We start from the raw sequence: 12,814 nt of genomic DNA on the forward strand, positions 1-12,814 counted from the left end.
CATGGCGAGCAGACCTCTCCTGCCGCCCGCTGCTCCCCTCAGCAGTGTACTTCGGTCCTTCTGCCTGCTCTGCTCCCCGCTCTGGCTCTGGTGAATTCTCTCACCCTCCCGTGCTTCTGACTGTACCCAGTGCATGTATAAACAAAAACAAACAAACAAATAAATAATAAATAAATAAAAAAACATGCCTCTATAAAAAAAAAAAAAGTTTAAAAAAAAAAAATAATTACTTGTCTTTTTCATAACTAAACTTTGCTTTCTATATCTAAGATAACAACATACTTGTGGGAAATACATAGTCCTAATTCTATGTTTACTGAAAAAGTTTTTGCACAGTTTTGCCATGAAATTTTATCAAAAGGTTTTTGAAAATCTGAATGGATTGTGTACTGTATTTACTGCCACTTAAAGCTGCTTATTTAACAAAAGAAACCCAGATGTTGAGGAGGAACCCAGTACCCTTTTGTAAATGTTCCTGTTGTCTGTCTTTGGTTATAAAGTCTGCTTCTAAAATAGTTCTGTCATTGGGTCCATTGCCAATGTACACGTGGCTACTTTAAAGACAGGTTAGTCAGATATTTGGAACACAGTTTAATCCTTGATCAGTATTAATTTGATGCTAGTGATCATCTACATCTACCTTATTAACTAGTTTTTATTTTGTTTTGTTTTTGTTTTTGTTTTTAGATTTATTTTTATTAATTTATACAAGCACTGGGTTCAGCCAGAAGCGCGGGACGGTGAAAGAATTCACCAGAGTCATAGGGGGAACAGAACAGGCAGACTGATGAAATACACTGCTAAGGGGAGCAGCGGGCGCGGCAGAAGAGGTCTGCACGCCATGTGGGACCCTCACCAGTGGCCAGGGATTGAACTGGTGCTGCAGAGGCTGCGGGCAGCTTTGCAGCCCAGTGGTCAACCATTGTGCCGCCACGGGAGGCCCCTTAGTAACTAGTTTTAATATGACTTAAATTTGTATTTATCATTATGGTTAGTCACTAATCTTCTAATTTATGTGCTTCAAAAATATTTGCAGCATGAGAATCTCCTAAAGTTAATATGTGTCTCTGTGTGCACATATTTTTAATAATTAAATTAGTAAGTCTATGAATGCCCCTGCTTCTTACCAGCTAATATATTGCTTTGGTATACATACACATTCATACAAAACAAACAATAAAAGAAAACTCACAATTTTTTGAGAACTGACGTGTTAATAGTATTGCTTTCTACCAATCTATGAACATGGTATATCTATCCATTTACTTGGGGATTCATTCATTTCTGTCAGCAAATTTTATTTTTTTTTTTGTGTACAGTTTTGGCTAATATTTTTATAAAATTATCCTTAAATATTTTATGTACTTGGAAATTATAAAATGGCATTTTAAAATTTCATTTTTCAATTTTTATTTCTTGTATATAGAAACACTATTGATTTTTGTTTGTTGGTTTTATTTCCTGCAACCAACTAACTTAAGTTGTTGGTGGTTTCCTAATCTATTTTCAATTCTTCTGGCTTTGCCCTCAGGACTCTCAGCAATGCTACCTGTGACATATTTCCTTTTTATAAACAAACATCTGTATTTGTAACTGAATAGTGGATTTTTGCTTTCTGTGCTCAGAAAATTGATGTACTACAGGCAAATTTTTATTTCTACTATCTTTCTTTGCTTACTCCAAACTGATGGTGTTTTCTCTGACGTAAGTCTTCCGAAAGTCCCTCTATACAACCTCTTATTTAATCTTTGATTTTTTTTCTACTTATTTCTCATTGATTTATTCCCTTGGCATACAAAAAACACACAAAAGAAATAAAGTAGGAATTTTCATCTTCAGTTTATGTTCACTGACTATTTGGTGGAGCCCTTATTCTACAGACAAGATCCAGTAATATCCAACAACAATAAAATAAGACCCACATGTTATTGGTACCCTTTGTAAATTGCACCTCATTTTTCTTCTTTAATTTTTCTCACCTAATACCTAATGTATTTTCTTACTTCTTTTAGATGATTTTTACTGAACATTTGCAATATATAACCTACTTAAATATTTTCTCCAGATCCCTTACTATGTGTTTTTATTTATTTGAACAATCTTTCCCTTAAAATAGTCTTTTATCTCATATTTATTTGTTGACTTTATAGTTTAAACATACAGTATGATAGTCTCCATTTTTGCCCTTCCTTTGTGCTTTTTTTGTTACTTGACATTTTACCTAATAAAATGCTACTCAAGGTAAGCCTCGAGCCACCCATATGATTTTCTATTTTAAAACAACCCTTAAAGTTTTCTTGTCCATCTCTAAGTAATTGACCTTGCTGTTCATTAGCAGGAATGAGAGCTCAGTTCAATTCCTCTTAAAGGTCTGAAAGGGAAATAGCTGTTTAATTCAGAATACTTGTGAATTTTAGTTTTTGGTGTTCTTCAATCCTGATTAACATAATTTGGTCCCAAGCTAGCCAGAAATGGGAGAGTTTGAAAAATTCCTGTAATGTTAGCATTTCTTAATAATTTATAAATTCAAACTACTTCTTGATATCTTCAAATTGTTATTTCAAACTTGGGAAAACATGTTTTTTACAAATCTAGAGAATAAAGGTTGTATTCTGCACTAAATAAGAAAAAAATTCTTCACTGAAGAGCAAATACAAGTATTGTGCTCCATTAAGTAGCTATCAATTTATCTTCATTTTTAAATGTTACATATTGTTTCTATATTCTGTGGACTAGGATGGCAGATAAAACATTATGAGCTGTTTATCACTGTCACACAAAGTCATAAAAAATAAAAAAATCTAGACTCTAAAAATCATTATTATACAAATTCTTTAGAGAAGAAACCATTGTTTCTCTTTTTAGGGTCTTGTCTGTAGAATTAAGGACTACACCAAAGAGTAATAACCAACATAAATTGATGGTGAACATTTTTAATGCTTAGCCTTTAAAGGGGAGTTTTATAAAGTACCTTTGCAGCTTTAAGTAAAATTCACTCCTGAAATGCTTTGTATTGAAAAGCACAGATATTTGTGTAGAGATGTTCAAATAGAGATGAGTCCATTTTTAGTACATTGTGTGGGGAGTGACATGCATGCGGCTCCATTAATAGCAATGTATGTTGTGTTCTTTTCTTTTCTTTTTGCTAATGAATTTAGTATTAGATTGATGGGTGCTTGGAACAGAAGACTTAATTTGCAGAATACATAGAGCAGTGTATATATCCCAGACATAAGAGCCTACAAAGCAGTCTTCAGGAGAGGTCAAGCTCTAGATACACAAGGATACTTGGAAATACTTGCTTCTCATCAGGTATGAATGAGCTAGTGACCTTTTGTCTGTGGATTAATTTTCTTTATAAAGGGTGGTATCACTTCTCAGCAGCATTTGAAAATGTGTTCTTACAATGACCAGTAAGCAGTGTTAGAATTTAGTAGCTAGGGGAGAGATTATAAAATGTGTGCTGATTACTCAGAGAGGGCACGTGTCCAAAGTCAAAAGCATTCCTGTAGAGAAGTGTTGTTCGGACGATTCAATAAGTATCTTTGGTGGTGGTAATTCTCAAATACTTTCACAATAACCACAGAAATGCATTTAAATTATGATTTAATACACAGATCCAAACATACATAGTAAAAAAATTGTTTATCAGTATTTACCTTTCCTATGTGTGATGCCTGCAAATATTTTCCGTTCTGTTTTCTCTTGTTCTATCACATCCCCTCCCATCACAACCCTTCCCATCCCATCTCATCTTTTTTTTAGGATTTATTTTTATTTTTATTCAAGAACCGGGGTACAGGCCACATGTGTGGGAGGGTGAGAGGATTCACTCGAGACAGAGTGGGAAACAGTACAGACAGAAGGGCTGAAATACACTGCTGAGGGGAGCAGCGGGCGAGACAGGAGAGGTCTGCCCTGCCATGTGGGTATCTCTGTGGCTGGCGGGGATTGAACCGGCACTGCAGAGGCTGCAGACAGCTTCACAGTGCTGCGCTCAACCGCCTGCACCACCAGGGAGGCCCCCATCTCATCTTAACCAATCCTAGCCCATTCTATCCTATTCATTCCTTTCTTTTGCTTTTAAAGCTTAAAGCCCACTATCTTTTTTTCAAGACCACTAATTGTTTAGCCTGAAGTTTGAAAAATATTTTAGAGATCTTTGAAGTTCCTGATAAGAATAGCATAAAAGACAAAATAATTAAAGAGTTGATTCAAGTGTATATGTGTGTGTGTGTATATATATATGTGTGTGTGTGTGTGTGTGTATATATATACACACTATATATATATATATATATATATATATATATATATAGTGGGAATGGTGGGAAGAGAGCCAGGGTATTTTTTTTTTTTTTTTTTATTTTTATTTTTATTTTTTTTTTTTTTTTTATAAATTTTATTGTTATATTCCCCATACAATTGCAGCCCCCCCATTCTGACCCCAATCCCTCCCCTCCCGCCCCCGCCCCCCTAAAAGTGTCTCTGGTTCATAGTTTTTTGTTGATTTTGATTTTCACTTTCTTATAGTTATTCATTTTCCTGGTCCCTTATTTAAGTTTTCTAGATTCCTGCTATGAGTGAGACCATCCGGTATTTTTCTTTTACTTTTTGGCTTATTTCGCTGAGCATGATCCCTTCCAGTGCCATCCATGTTGCTGCAAATTGCATGTGTTTATCTTTTTTGAATGCTGAGTAATATTCCATGGTATATATGTACCACATCTTCTTGATCCAGTCATCTATTTTTGGGCATTTGGGTTGTTTCCAAAGCTTAGCTATTGTAAACAGTGCTGCTATAAACATAGGGGTGCAGGTGTTCTTTGGAATTGATGTTTCTGTGTCCTTTGGGTAAATACCTAGGAGTGGAATTGCTGGATCATATGGAAGCTCTATGTTTAGTAGGTCCAGAAATCTCCACACAGCTCTCCACAGTGGTTGGACCAGTTTGCACTCCCACCAACAGTGCAGAAGAGTTCCTTTTTCTCCACACCCTCGCCAGCATTTGTTGTTGCTAGTTTTTTTAATATGTGCCATTCTCACTGGTGTAAGATGGTATCTCATGGTAGTTTTGATTTGCATTTCCCTGATGGCAAGTGATGTTGAACATTTTTTCATATGCCTGTTGGCCATTTGCATTTCCTCTTCAGAGAAGTTTCTTTTTAGCTCTTCTGCCCATTTTTTGACTGGATTATTTTCTTTGTTGTTGCTGAGTCTCATCAGCTCTTTGCAGATTTTTGTGATCAGTCCTTTATCATTAGTGTTGGGTGCAAAAATGTTCTCCCAGTTGGTGGGGTTTCTCTTTGTTTTTGTTATTGTCTCTTTTGCTGTGCAGAAGCTCTTTAATTTGATGTAGTCCCAGCTGTTTATCTTTGCCTTCACTATCACTGCTTTGGGTGATGTGTCTGTAAAGATGTCTTTGATGTGCAGATCACGTAGTGTTTCGCCTATATTTCCTTCTATATATTTTATGGTTTCAGGTCTTATGTCTAGTTCTTTAATCCATTTTGAGTTGATTTTTGTGTATGGTGTGAGGTAGTGGTCAAGCTTCATTCTTTTGCATGTAGCGACCCAGTTTTCCCAGCACCATTTATTGAACAAACTTTCTTTGCTCCAATGCATAGTCTTTGCTCCTTTGTCAAAGATTAGTTGACCATAAATCTGTGGATTTATTTCTGTATTTTCTATTCTATTCCATTGGTCTGTATGTCTGTTCTTGTTCCAATACCATGCAGTTTTGATGATTATGGCTTTGTAGTATAGCTTGAAGTCTGGGAGTGTAATGCCTCCATTCCCTTCTTTTTTTTTCAGGAGAGCTTTGGCTATTCGGGGTTTTTTGTGATTCCATATGAATTTCATCAATAATTGTTCTATTTCTTTGAAGAATGACATTGAAATTTTGATTGGAATAGCATTGAATCTGTATATTGCTTTTGGAAGGATGGCCATTTTAATAATGTTTATTCTTCCAATCCACGAGCAGGGGATGTCTCTCCATTTCTTTGTGTCTTCTTCTATTTCTTTTAACAGTGTTTTATAGTTTTCTTTGTATAGGTCCTTTATCTCTTTTGTTAGATTTATTCCCAAATATTTGATTTTTTTTGTTTCAATAACAAAAGGGATGGTTTTTTTGATTTCTTCTTCTTCAGATTTATTGTTTGTGTATAGGAAGGCTACTGACTTTTGCGTGTTGATTTTGTATCCTGCCACTTTACTGAACTGATTGATGAGTTGAATTAGCTTTTCTGTGGAGTTTTTGGGGTTCTCTATGTATAATATCATATCGTCTGCAAATAGTGATAGTTTGACTTCTTCTTTTCCTATTTGGATTCCTTGGATGTCTTTCTCTTGTCTTATTGCCCTGGCTAGGACTTCCAGTATTATATTGAAAAGCAGTGGTGAGAGTGGACATCCTTGTCTTGTTCCAGATCTTAATGGAATTGCTTTCAGCTTTTCACCATTGAGAATGATGCTGGCTGTTGGCTTGTCATAGATGGCCTTTATGATGTTGAGGTATGTTCCTTGTATCCCAAGAATTTCAAGGGCTTTTATCATGAATGGGTGTTGCACTTTGTCGAAAGCTTTCTCAGCATCTATTGATATTATCATATGGTTTTTATATTTCTTTTTGTTGATGTGTTGAATAACGTTGATTGATTTTCGGATGTTAAACCATCCTTGTGCCCCTGGAATGAATCCTACTTGGTCGTGGTGAATTATCTTATGGATACATTGTTGGATTCTGATGGCTAAAATTTTATTGAGGATTTTTGCATCAGTGTTCATTAGGGAGATTGGCCTGTAGTTTTCCTTTTTAGTGTTGTCCTTGTTCGGTTTTGGTATTAGTGTAATGTTGGCTTCATAGAACGTGTTTGGTATTGTCCCTTCCTTCTCAATTTTTTGGAAGAGTTTGTGAAGGATAGGCACTAATTCGTCTCTGAATGTTTGGTAGAATTCATTTGTAAATCCATCAGGTCCTGGGCTTTTGTTTTTGGGGAGGTTTTTGATTACCATTTCAATTTCGCTAATTGTAATTGGTCTGTTTAGGTGTTCTATTTCTTCTTTATCTAGCTTTGGGTGATTGTAGAGTTGTAGGAATTTGTCCATCTCCTCTAGATTATTAAACTTATTTCCATATAACTGTTCATAGTAGTTACTGATTATTCTTTTGATTTCTGCTGTGTCCGTTGTGATTTCTCCTCTTTCATTGATGATCCTGTTTATTTGTGCTTTCTCCCTTTTTTCCTTTGTGAGCCTGGCTAGGGGTTTGTCTATTTTATTGATTTTTTCAAAGAACCAGCTCTTGGTTTCATTGATCTTTTGGATTGTTTTTTTAGTTTCAATTTCATTTATTTCTGCTTTGGTTTTTATTATTTCTTTTCTTCTACTGGTTTTGGGGTTTTTTTGTTGCTCTTTTTCTAGATCTTTGAGCTTCGAGATTAGGTTGTTTCTTTGAGTTCTTTCTTGTTTCTTGATGTGAGCTTCTATTGCTATATATTTTCCTCTTATTACTGCTTTTGCTGCATCCCATACATTTAGGATATTGGTGTCCTCCTTGTCGTTCAATTCAAAAAATTTTTTAATTTCTTCTTTGATCTCCTCATTAGTCCATTGGTCTTCCAGTAGTGTGGTTTTTAATCTCCATGAGGTAGGAAAGTTCCTTGCCTTCTTTTTATGGTTTAGTTCTAGTTTGATGCCTTCATGGTCAGAAAAGATGGTTGGTATGATTTCAATCTTGGTGTATCTGTTGATGTTTGTCTTGTGCCCCAGTATGTGATCGATCCTGGAGAATGATCCGTGTGCGCTTGAGAAAAATGTGTACTCCGTTTTTCTGGGGTTTAGTGTTCTATAGATGTCTGTTAAGCCCAATTAGAGCCAGGGTATTTTTGGTGGGTGTGCCATTCGCCATTCACCTGACCCACCCTCTGGGTCTCAGAGAATGCTGGATGTTGAGGAGAGGGGACAAGGCCTCAATGTATAGGGAGTTTGTCTAAGAGTTGGGGATTACCAAACTCTCAGCACTCTCTCCTGACTTCTCAGGATATCAGTGAGATTGCCTCCTTTGCCTTCTATACCATGACAAGGAGGGAAGAGAGTGGAGAACACTGCTTGAACTCCTCTCACAGCATTTGGATCCAAAGACTCAAAGTTGCCTCTGTGACGAATATTAGGAACCATGTGTGGGATAGTAATATGAATATGGTTCAGTGAAATAGGGTTAAGCACTCTGCTCTTCTTGCCAAAATGAGTCATCCCTACACTGTTGGATGGTGGCTTGGCATGTTGGGTAGGCAGCTCTCTTGCATGTTGTTGATTGAGGCAAATGTGGCATCAAGTAGCCTGCTTGTTTTGAAGTAGTGTTCAATCAAGCATATTTGATTAAAGTTAACTAAAATTCTTGGCTTCTAGAATATTGTTAGAATATTGACTTTCAGAGTACCTTTAAGGGGAATTATTGATTGCTTATGGCATGACCTACCATCATGCCCTTTACTGGAAGTAATTTACCAATTAAATTTAGGCCATTGTTCTCACCTGAGGGTGAAAGGTTAAAAAAAAAAAAAAAAAGATTGCCTAGTGATTTCGGTATGTTTTTCTGGTGAAGGATCTATTTGGCTATTTCTCAGTGAAGGCCCATTTTGGGCTATCCTTAACCCTTGAAGTTATCAGAAAACACGCAGAACAGAGTTTAAGCCACAGACTGACGCTGAGCATGGGCAGTTTTTGCTATCATATCTATAGTCATGCGCTAATCCCATGGGTATTGTCCACCTATTTGAAGAGGCCAGGATTTATCTTTGCCCCTTGCTTGTTATGCTGGCCCAGTGATAATTTCAGAACATTGTATAATGAATGGGAGATTCACTTAGAAATTGGGATATAAGAGATTACAATCATCTTCCTCTTCCTATGAGCTGAGTTTAATTAGCTTTTATGCACAACTTTGCTATTATGGCTGTTTGTTCACAGATTTGATCTTATTCTGAGTAGTACAATATATTTAGTATTAAATATTTAGCATTTTGTATTTCAGATTCACCTACAAAGTAAGATCAACACTATTAGATACTAAATTTTAAAATGGATTTAAGGGCCTCCCCGGTGGCGCAGCGGCTGAGCGCTGGGTTGCGAAGCTACCACAGCCCACAGCCTCTGAGGCGCCGGTTCAATCCCCGGCTGCTCCCCCGCCAGCAGAGGAGGGTCCCACATGGCACGCAGACCTCTCCTGCCGCCCGCTGCTCCCCTCAGCAGTGTGCCTCGGTCCTTTTGCCTGTTCTGCTCCCTGCTCTGGCACTGGTAAATTCTCTCACCCTTCCGTGCTTCTGAAATAAATAAACAAATAAATAAATAAATCTTAAAAAAAAAAGGATTTAAGTATTTAGTCTCACTATATTATAAATTTGTTCTTTCTTGTTCTGCTTTCACTAGTACCCTATCCCAGTTATTTCTCAATCAAATGTAAGACCCATTCCTTACATTTTGGGATGCATTCCCAAAAATGCATCCCCCCTCTCCAGATTTTCATCCAATGCTACTCAGAAAGTCAGACGTTTTAGAAAGATAAAGTTAGAGATGTAGTAATGGGGTAACAATTGTCTTTCCCTTTCCTCTTTTGCAGTCATTATTTCTTACTCGAAGAGGGTGATTTTCCAGTGCCCTAACCTTTCCTACAGTGAGAAAAAGCTTTACCTGGGAGACATTTGTATGAATGATTTCAGTGTGGAATATAAGAACTAAGATCATGAAGACTTCTCCCAATTGAGTTGGGTCTGGTGAAAAGAAGCAAAGTACTCTTGTCATTGTTTTATCAAAGAGAGTGGTTGTCAGTAATTCAGTACAGGCAGTTCAGAAGAAAAACCCCAAGAACAACCACACAACTAACAAGTGAATTCACTCCAAGGGTTGGTTAGAAGTGAAGCAAAGCAATGGATAGAGAAAAAGAAAGGAGTTTCTGGGTCATCTCTATGAGCAGAATTTGGGATATTATATCTTGTTTATGTTGATCCTGAAGCACGTGGTACGTGGAGATATGTCTGACAAGTAGCCCATCCATAGGAGAGGAATTTTATGACAGCATGTGAAGCAGGTGAAGGCAAATGTATTGCCTATAATGAACCAGACCAGTGTGGGATCTGTCTAGCTTCACAGATGTTGTTCTAGCCAAGACTCTAGAAGTTTTGCTGTTCCTTGAGTATTTTTCTTAAGGAGTAATTGGCTTATAGAAGTACATGCAGTTGAGTGCACTTGAGGTGTTGCAAATCTCTTAATCTCAAAAGATCGGTGACTATTCAATTTTCACTTTCTCTTAATGTTCTCATTTAAGCATGCAGAAACTAGCACTTCTTAAACTCACTCTTTGCTTGGTTGTGTTCTTCTTGACTCTGTAGTATCTGCTTAAATGATAATAAAGCACTTTTCTGAGATCATCTTATCTAAGGTAGGACTCTCTTGTTAATCCATACCACGGTATTGTATTTACTTTCTTCTTAGCATGTGTCTCTAGGAAATGAGTGATGAGTGTGTGTGTAATTACAATAGAAAAGAAGAAAACGTTGCATTTACTTCAGACTCAATTCCTGATATTTTTAAAAGGATAAGTGAGTACTTTAATATTTTTTGTAACTACCTACCTACCATATTGCAATAAATATATTGACCTTCTCCTGCTTATTAAATCTTTTCACATTATTTGAAATGCCCACTTTCTGATTTTTTTATTAAGCAAAAATTATGTACTTCTTAAATATAGGATTCTGAGGTATTGATAAGATGCATATTTAAAACAAATATTTAGCTTCATTGCAGTTAAAACCCTACTTGTGTTATAAAAATGTTTAAACAAAATATCAAATCTGTTTCCTAAAAGAATGGTAAACTATTTGCATTTTCAGTAGAACTGCATTTCTGCAAAGCTTCATTTTCAATTTATTTCTTTAAAATGTGTGACCACCTTCTCTCCTCAGTTTTCTGCCACTGCTATTGAAGCTCTTATTTCTAAGCAATTAACCTTTATTAACCGAAACTGTAGTTGCCTGCATTAAACAACTATTAACTGCATATATATAACTTATATATAAAACGGTATATGTGTGTGTGTGTATATATATAGAGACAGAGACAGAGACAGAGAAGGAGAGAGAGTTCTAAAATTTTTGTAATGAGCATGATCTGTTAATAAACTCTATTGTCTTTTTAAATTATGTGCTTTTTTTAAGTAATTTTTCAGTTGTTTTTACTGATCTTCTGTCTACTAGTTCTGTTACTGAGATATCTACAATATTACTGTTGATACCTCGAATTATAATTATGGATTTTTCTATTTCTCCTTTTTTTATTTCTCTCAGTTTTATTTGATGTATTTTGAAGCTTTGTTCCTATGAACATAAGCTTTTAGAATTTTTATGTCTTCTTTGTAAATTAATCTGCTTTATATAATTTCTTTTTTTATCCCTAGTTATTTTCTTTGCTTTCACACCTACTTAGATATTAAGGTAGATACTCCAGCTTTATTATGATCGGAGTTTTTATGGTATATCTTTTCCCATCTTTTCTTATTGTATTTGAAACTGCCTTATTGTATTTTTTTCTAAAGATTTATTTATTTGTGCATATAAGAGCTGGGTACAGGCCAGAAAAGCAGAGGAGGTGAGAGTATTCACCAGAGACAGTGGGGAACAGAACAGACAGATTGACCAAAGTACACTGCTGAGGGGAGCAGCAGGTGAGTCAGGAGAGGTCTGCTGCGCCATGTGGGTAGCTCCCTGGCTGGGGATGGAACTTGTGCTGCAGTGGCTGTGGATAGCTTCATAGTATGGTGCTTAACCCCTTGCACCACCAGGGAGGCCCTGCCTCTATTGTATTTGATGTAAGTTTCTTATACACACCATATTGTTGGGTCATTATTTTTTATAACCATTCTGATAATTTGTGTCTTTAATTGGTTTGTTTATACCACTTATAGAGTAATTCTTGATATGTTTGGATTTATATCTACCATTTTGTATTGTTACCTGTTTTCCATTCCTCTATTTTCCCATTTCCTGCCTTCTTTTGGTCTATTTGAACATGTTTTAGTATTCTATTTTAATTTCTCTATTATGTTTTTGACTATATATCTTCATATAGTTTTTTAGGGGTTCTTCTAAGGTTTACAATAGACTTACTTTAATTTTTGTAATCTTCTTAGAACCAATATTTTAGTACCTCATGTAGAATGTGAACTTTTGCCACAATGTAAATTCTTTTCATCTTTCATTTGTATATTACTGTTGTCATGTATTATATCTATATACAATAAATTTGAAAACCTCATCATCTAGTGTTACAATTTTTACTTTCAACTCCCAAACATTTTAGAATACTCAAGGGGAAAAGACAGTTTATTATGTTTATTCATATGTTACTCATTTTTGTTTTCTCTTTATTCTTGCTGTGTAAAGTTTCCTTCTGGTATCATTTTCCTCTGTCTGTCTGTGGAACTTCCTCTCACAATTATTTTAGAGCATATCTCCTAGCAACAATTTTTCTTAGTTCTTTTTCATCTGACAATATTCTTTATCTCACTTCATTCTCTGAAGATATTTTTACTGATTATAGATTTCTATGTTGGTAGTTCTTTTATTTCAGCACTTCAAAGATGTGTCTTTTCCTTTTGCCTTCTATGATGTCTGGTGAGGTAGCCATAGTTGTCTGAATTACTGCTTTTGTATCAGTATGTGTGATTTCTGCTGAATACTTTCAAGATACTTTTCCTTATCTTCAGTTTCCATAGTTTAATTTTTATGTATCTTGATATAAATTGTTTTTGTTT

General features: G+C 35.7%; 1 protein-coding gene across 30 annotated transcripts in view; it reads left to right on the forward strand.

Annotated features, from left to right (window-relative positions):
* Nucleotides 1–12,814, forward strand: part of ZBTB20 (zinc finger and BTB domain containing 20) — a 775,686-nt gene that overhangs the window by 148,729 nt on the left and 614,143 nt on the right. Inside the window, exon 1 of one of the 30 annotated variants that reach the window (XM_054700573.1) lies at nt 12,540–12,674. The exons of the other annotated variants lie outside the window; for them this stretch is intronic. The gene's annotated coding sequence lies outside the window, so the exon portion shown is untranslated. Of the gene's footprint in view, nt 1–12,539; nt 12,675–12,814 lie in introns of those variants that run through there. 30 annotated transcript variants of the gene reach the window in all.

The sequence above is a fragment of the Talpa occidentalis genome, unplaced genomic scaffold (genome assembly GCF_014898055.3).
Source record: "Talpa occidentalis isolate TD23 unplaced genomic scaffold, MPIMG_talOcc4v2.1 talOcc4.4, whole genome shotgun sequence".
Classification (NCBI taxonomy): domain Eukaryota; kingdom Metazoa; phylum Chordata; class Mammalia; order Eulipotyphla; family Talpidae; genus Talpa; species Talpa occidentalis.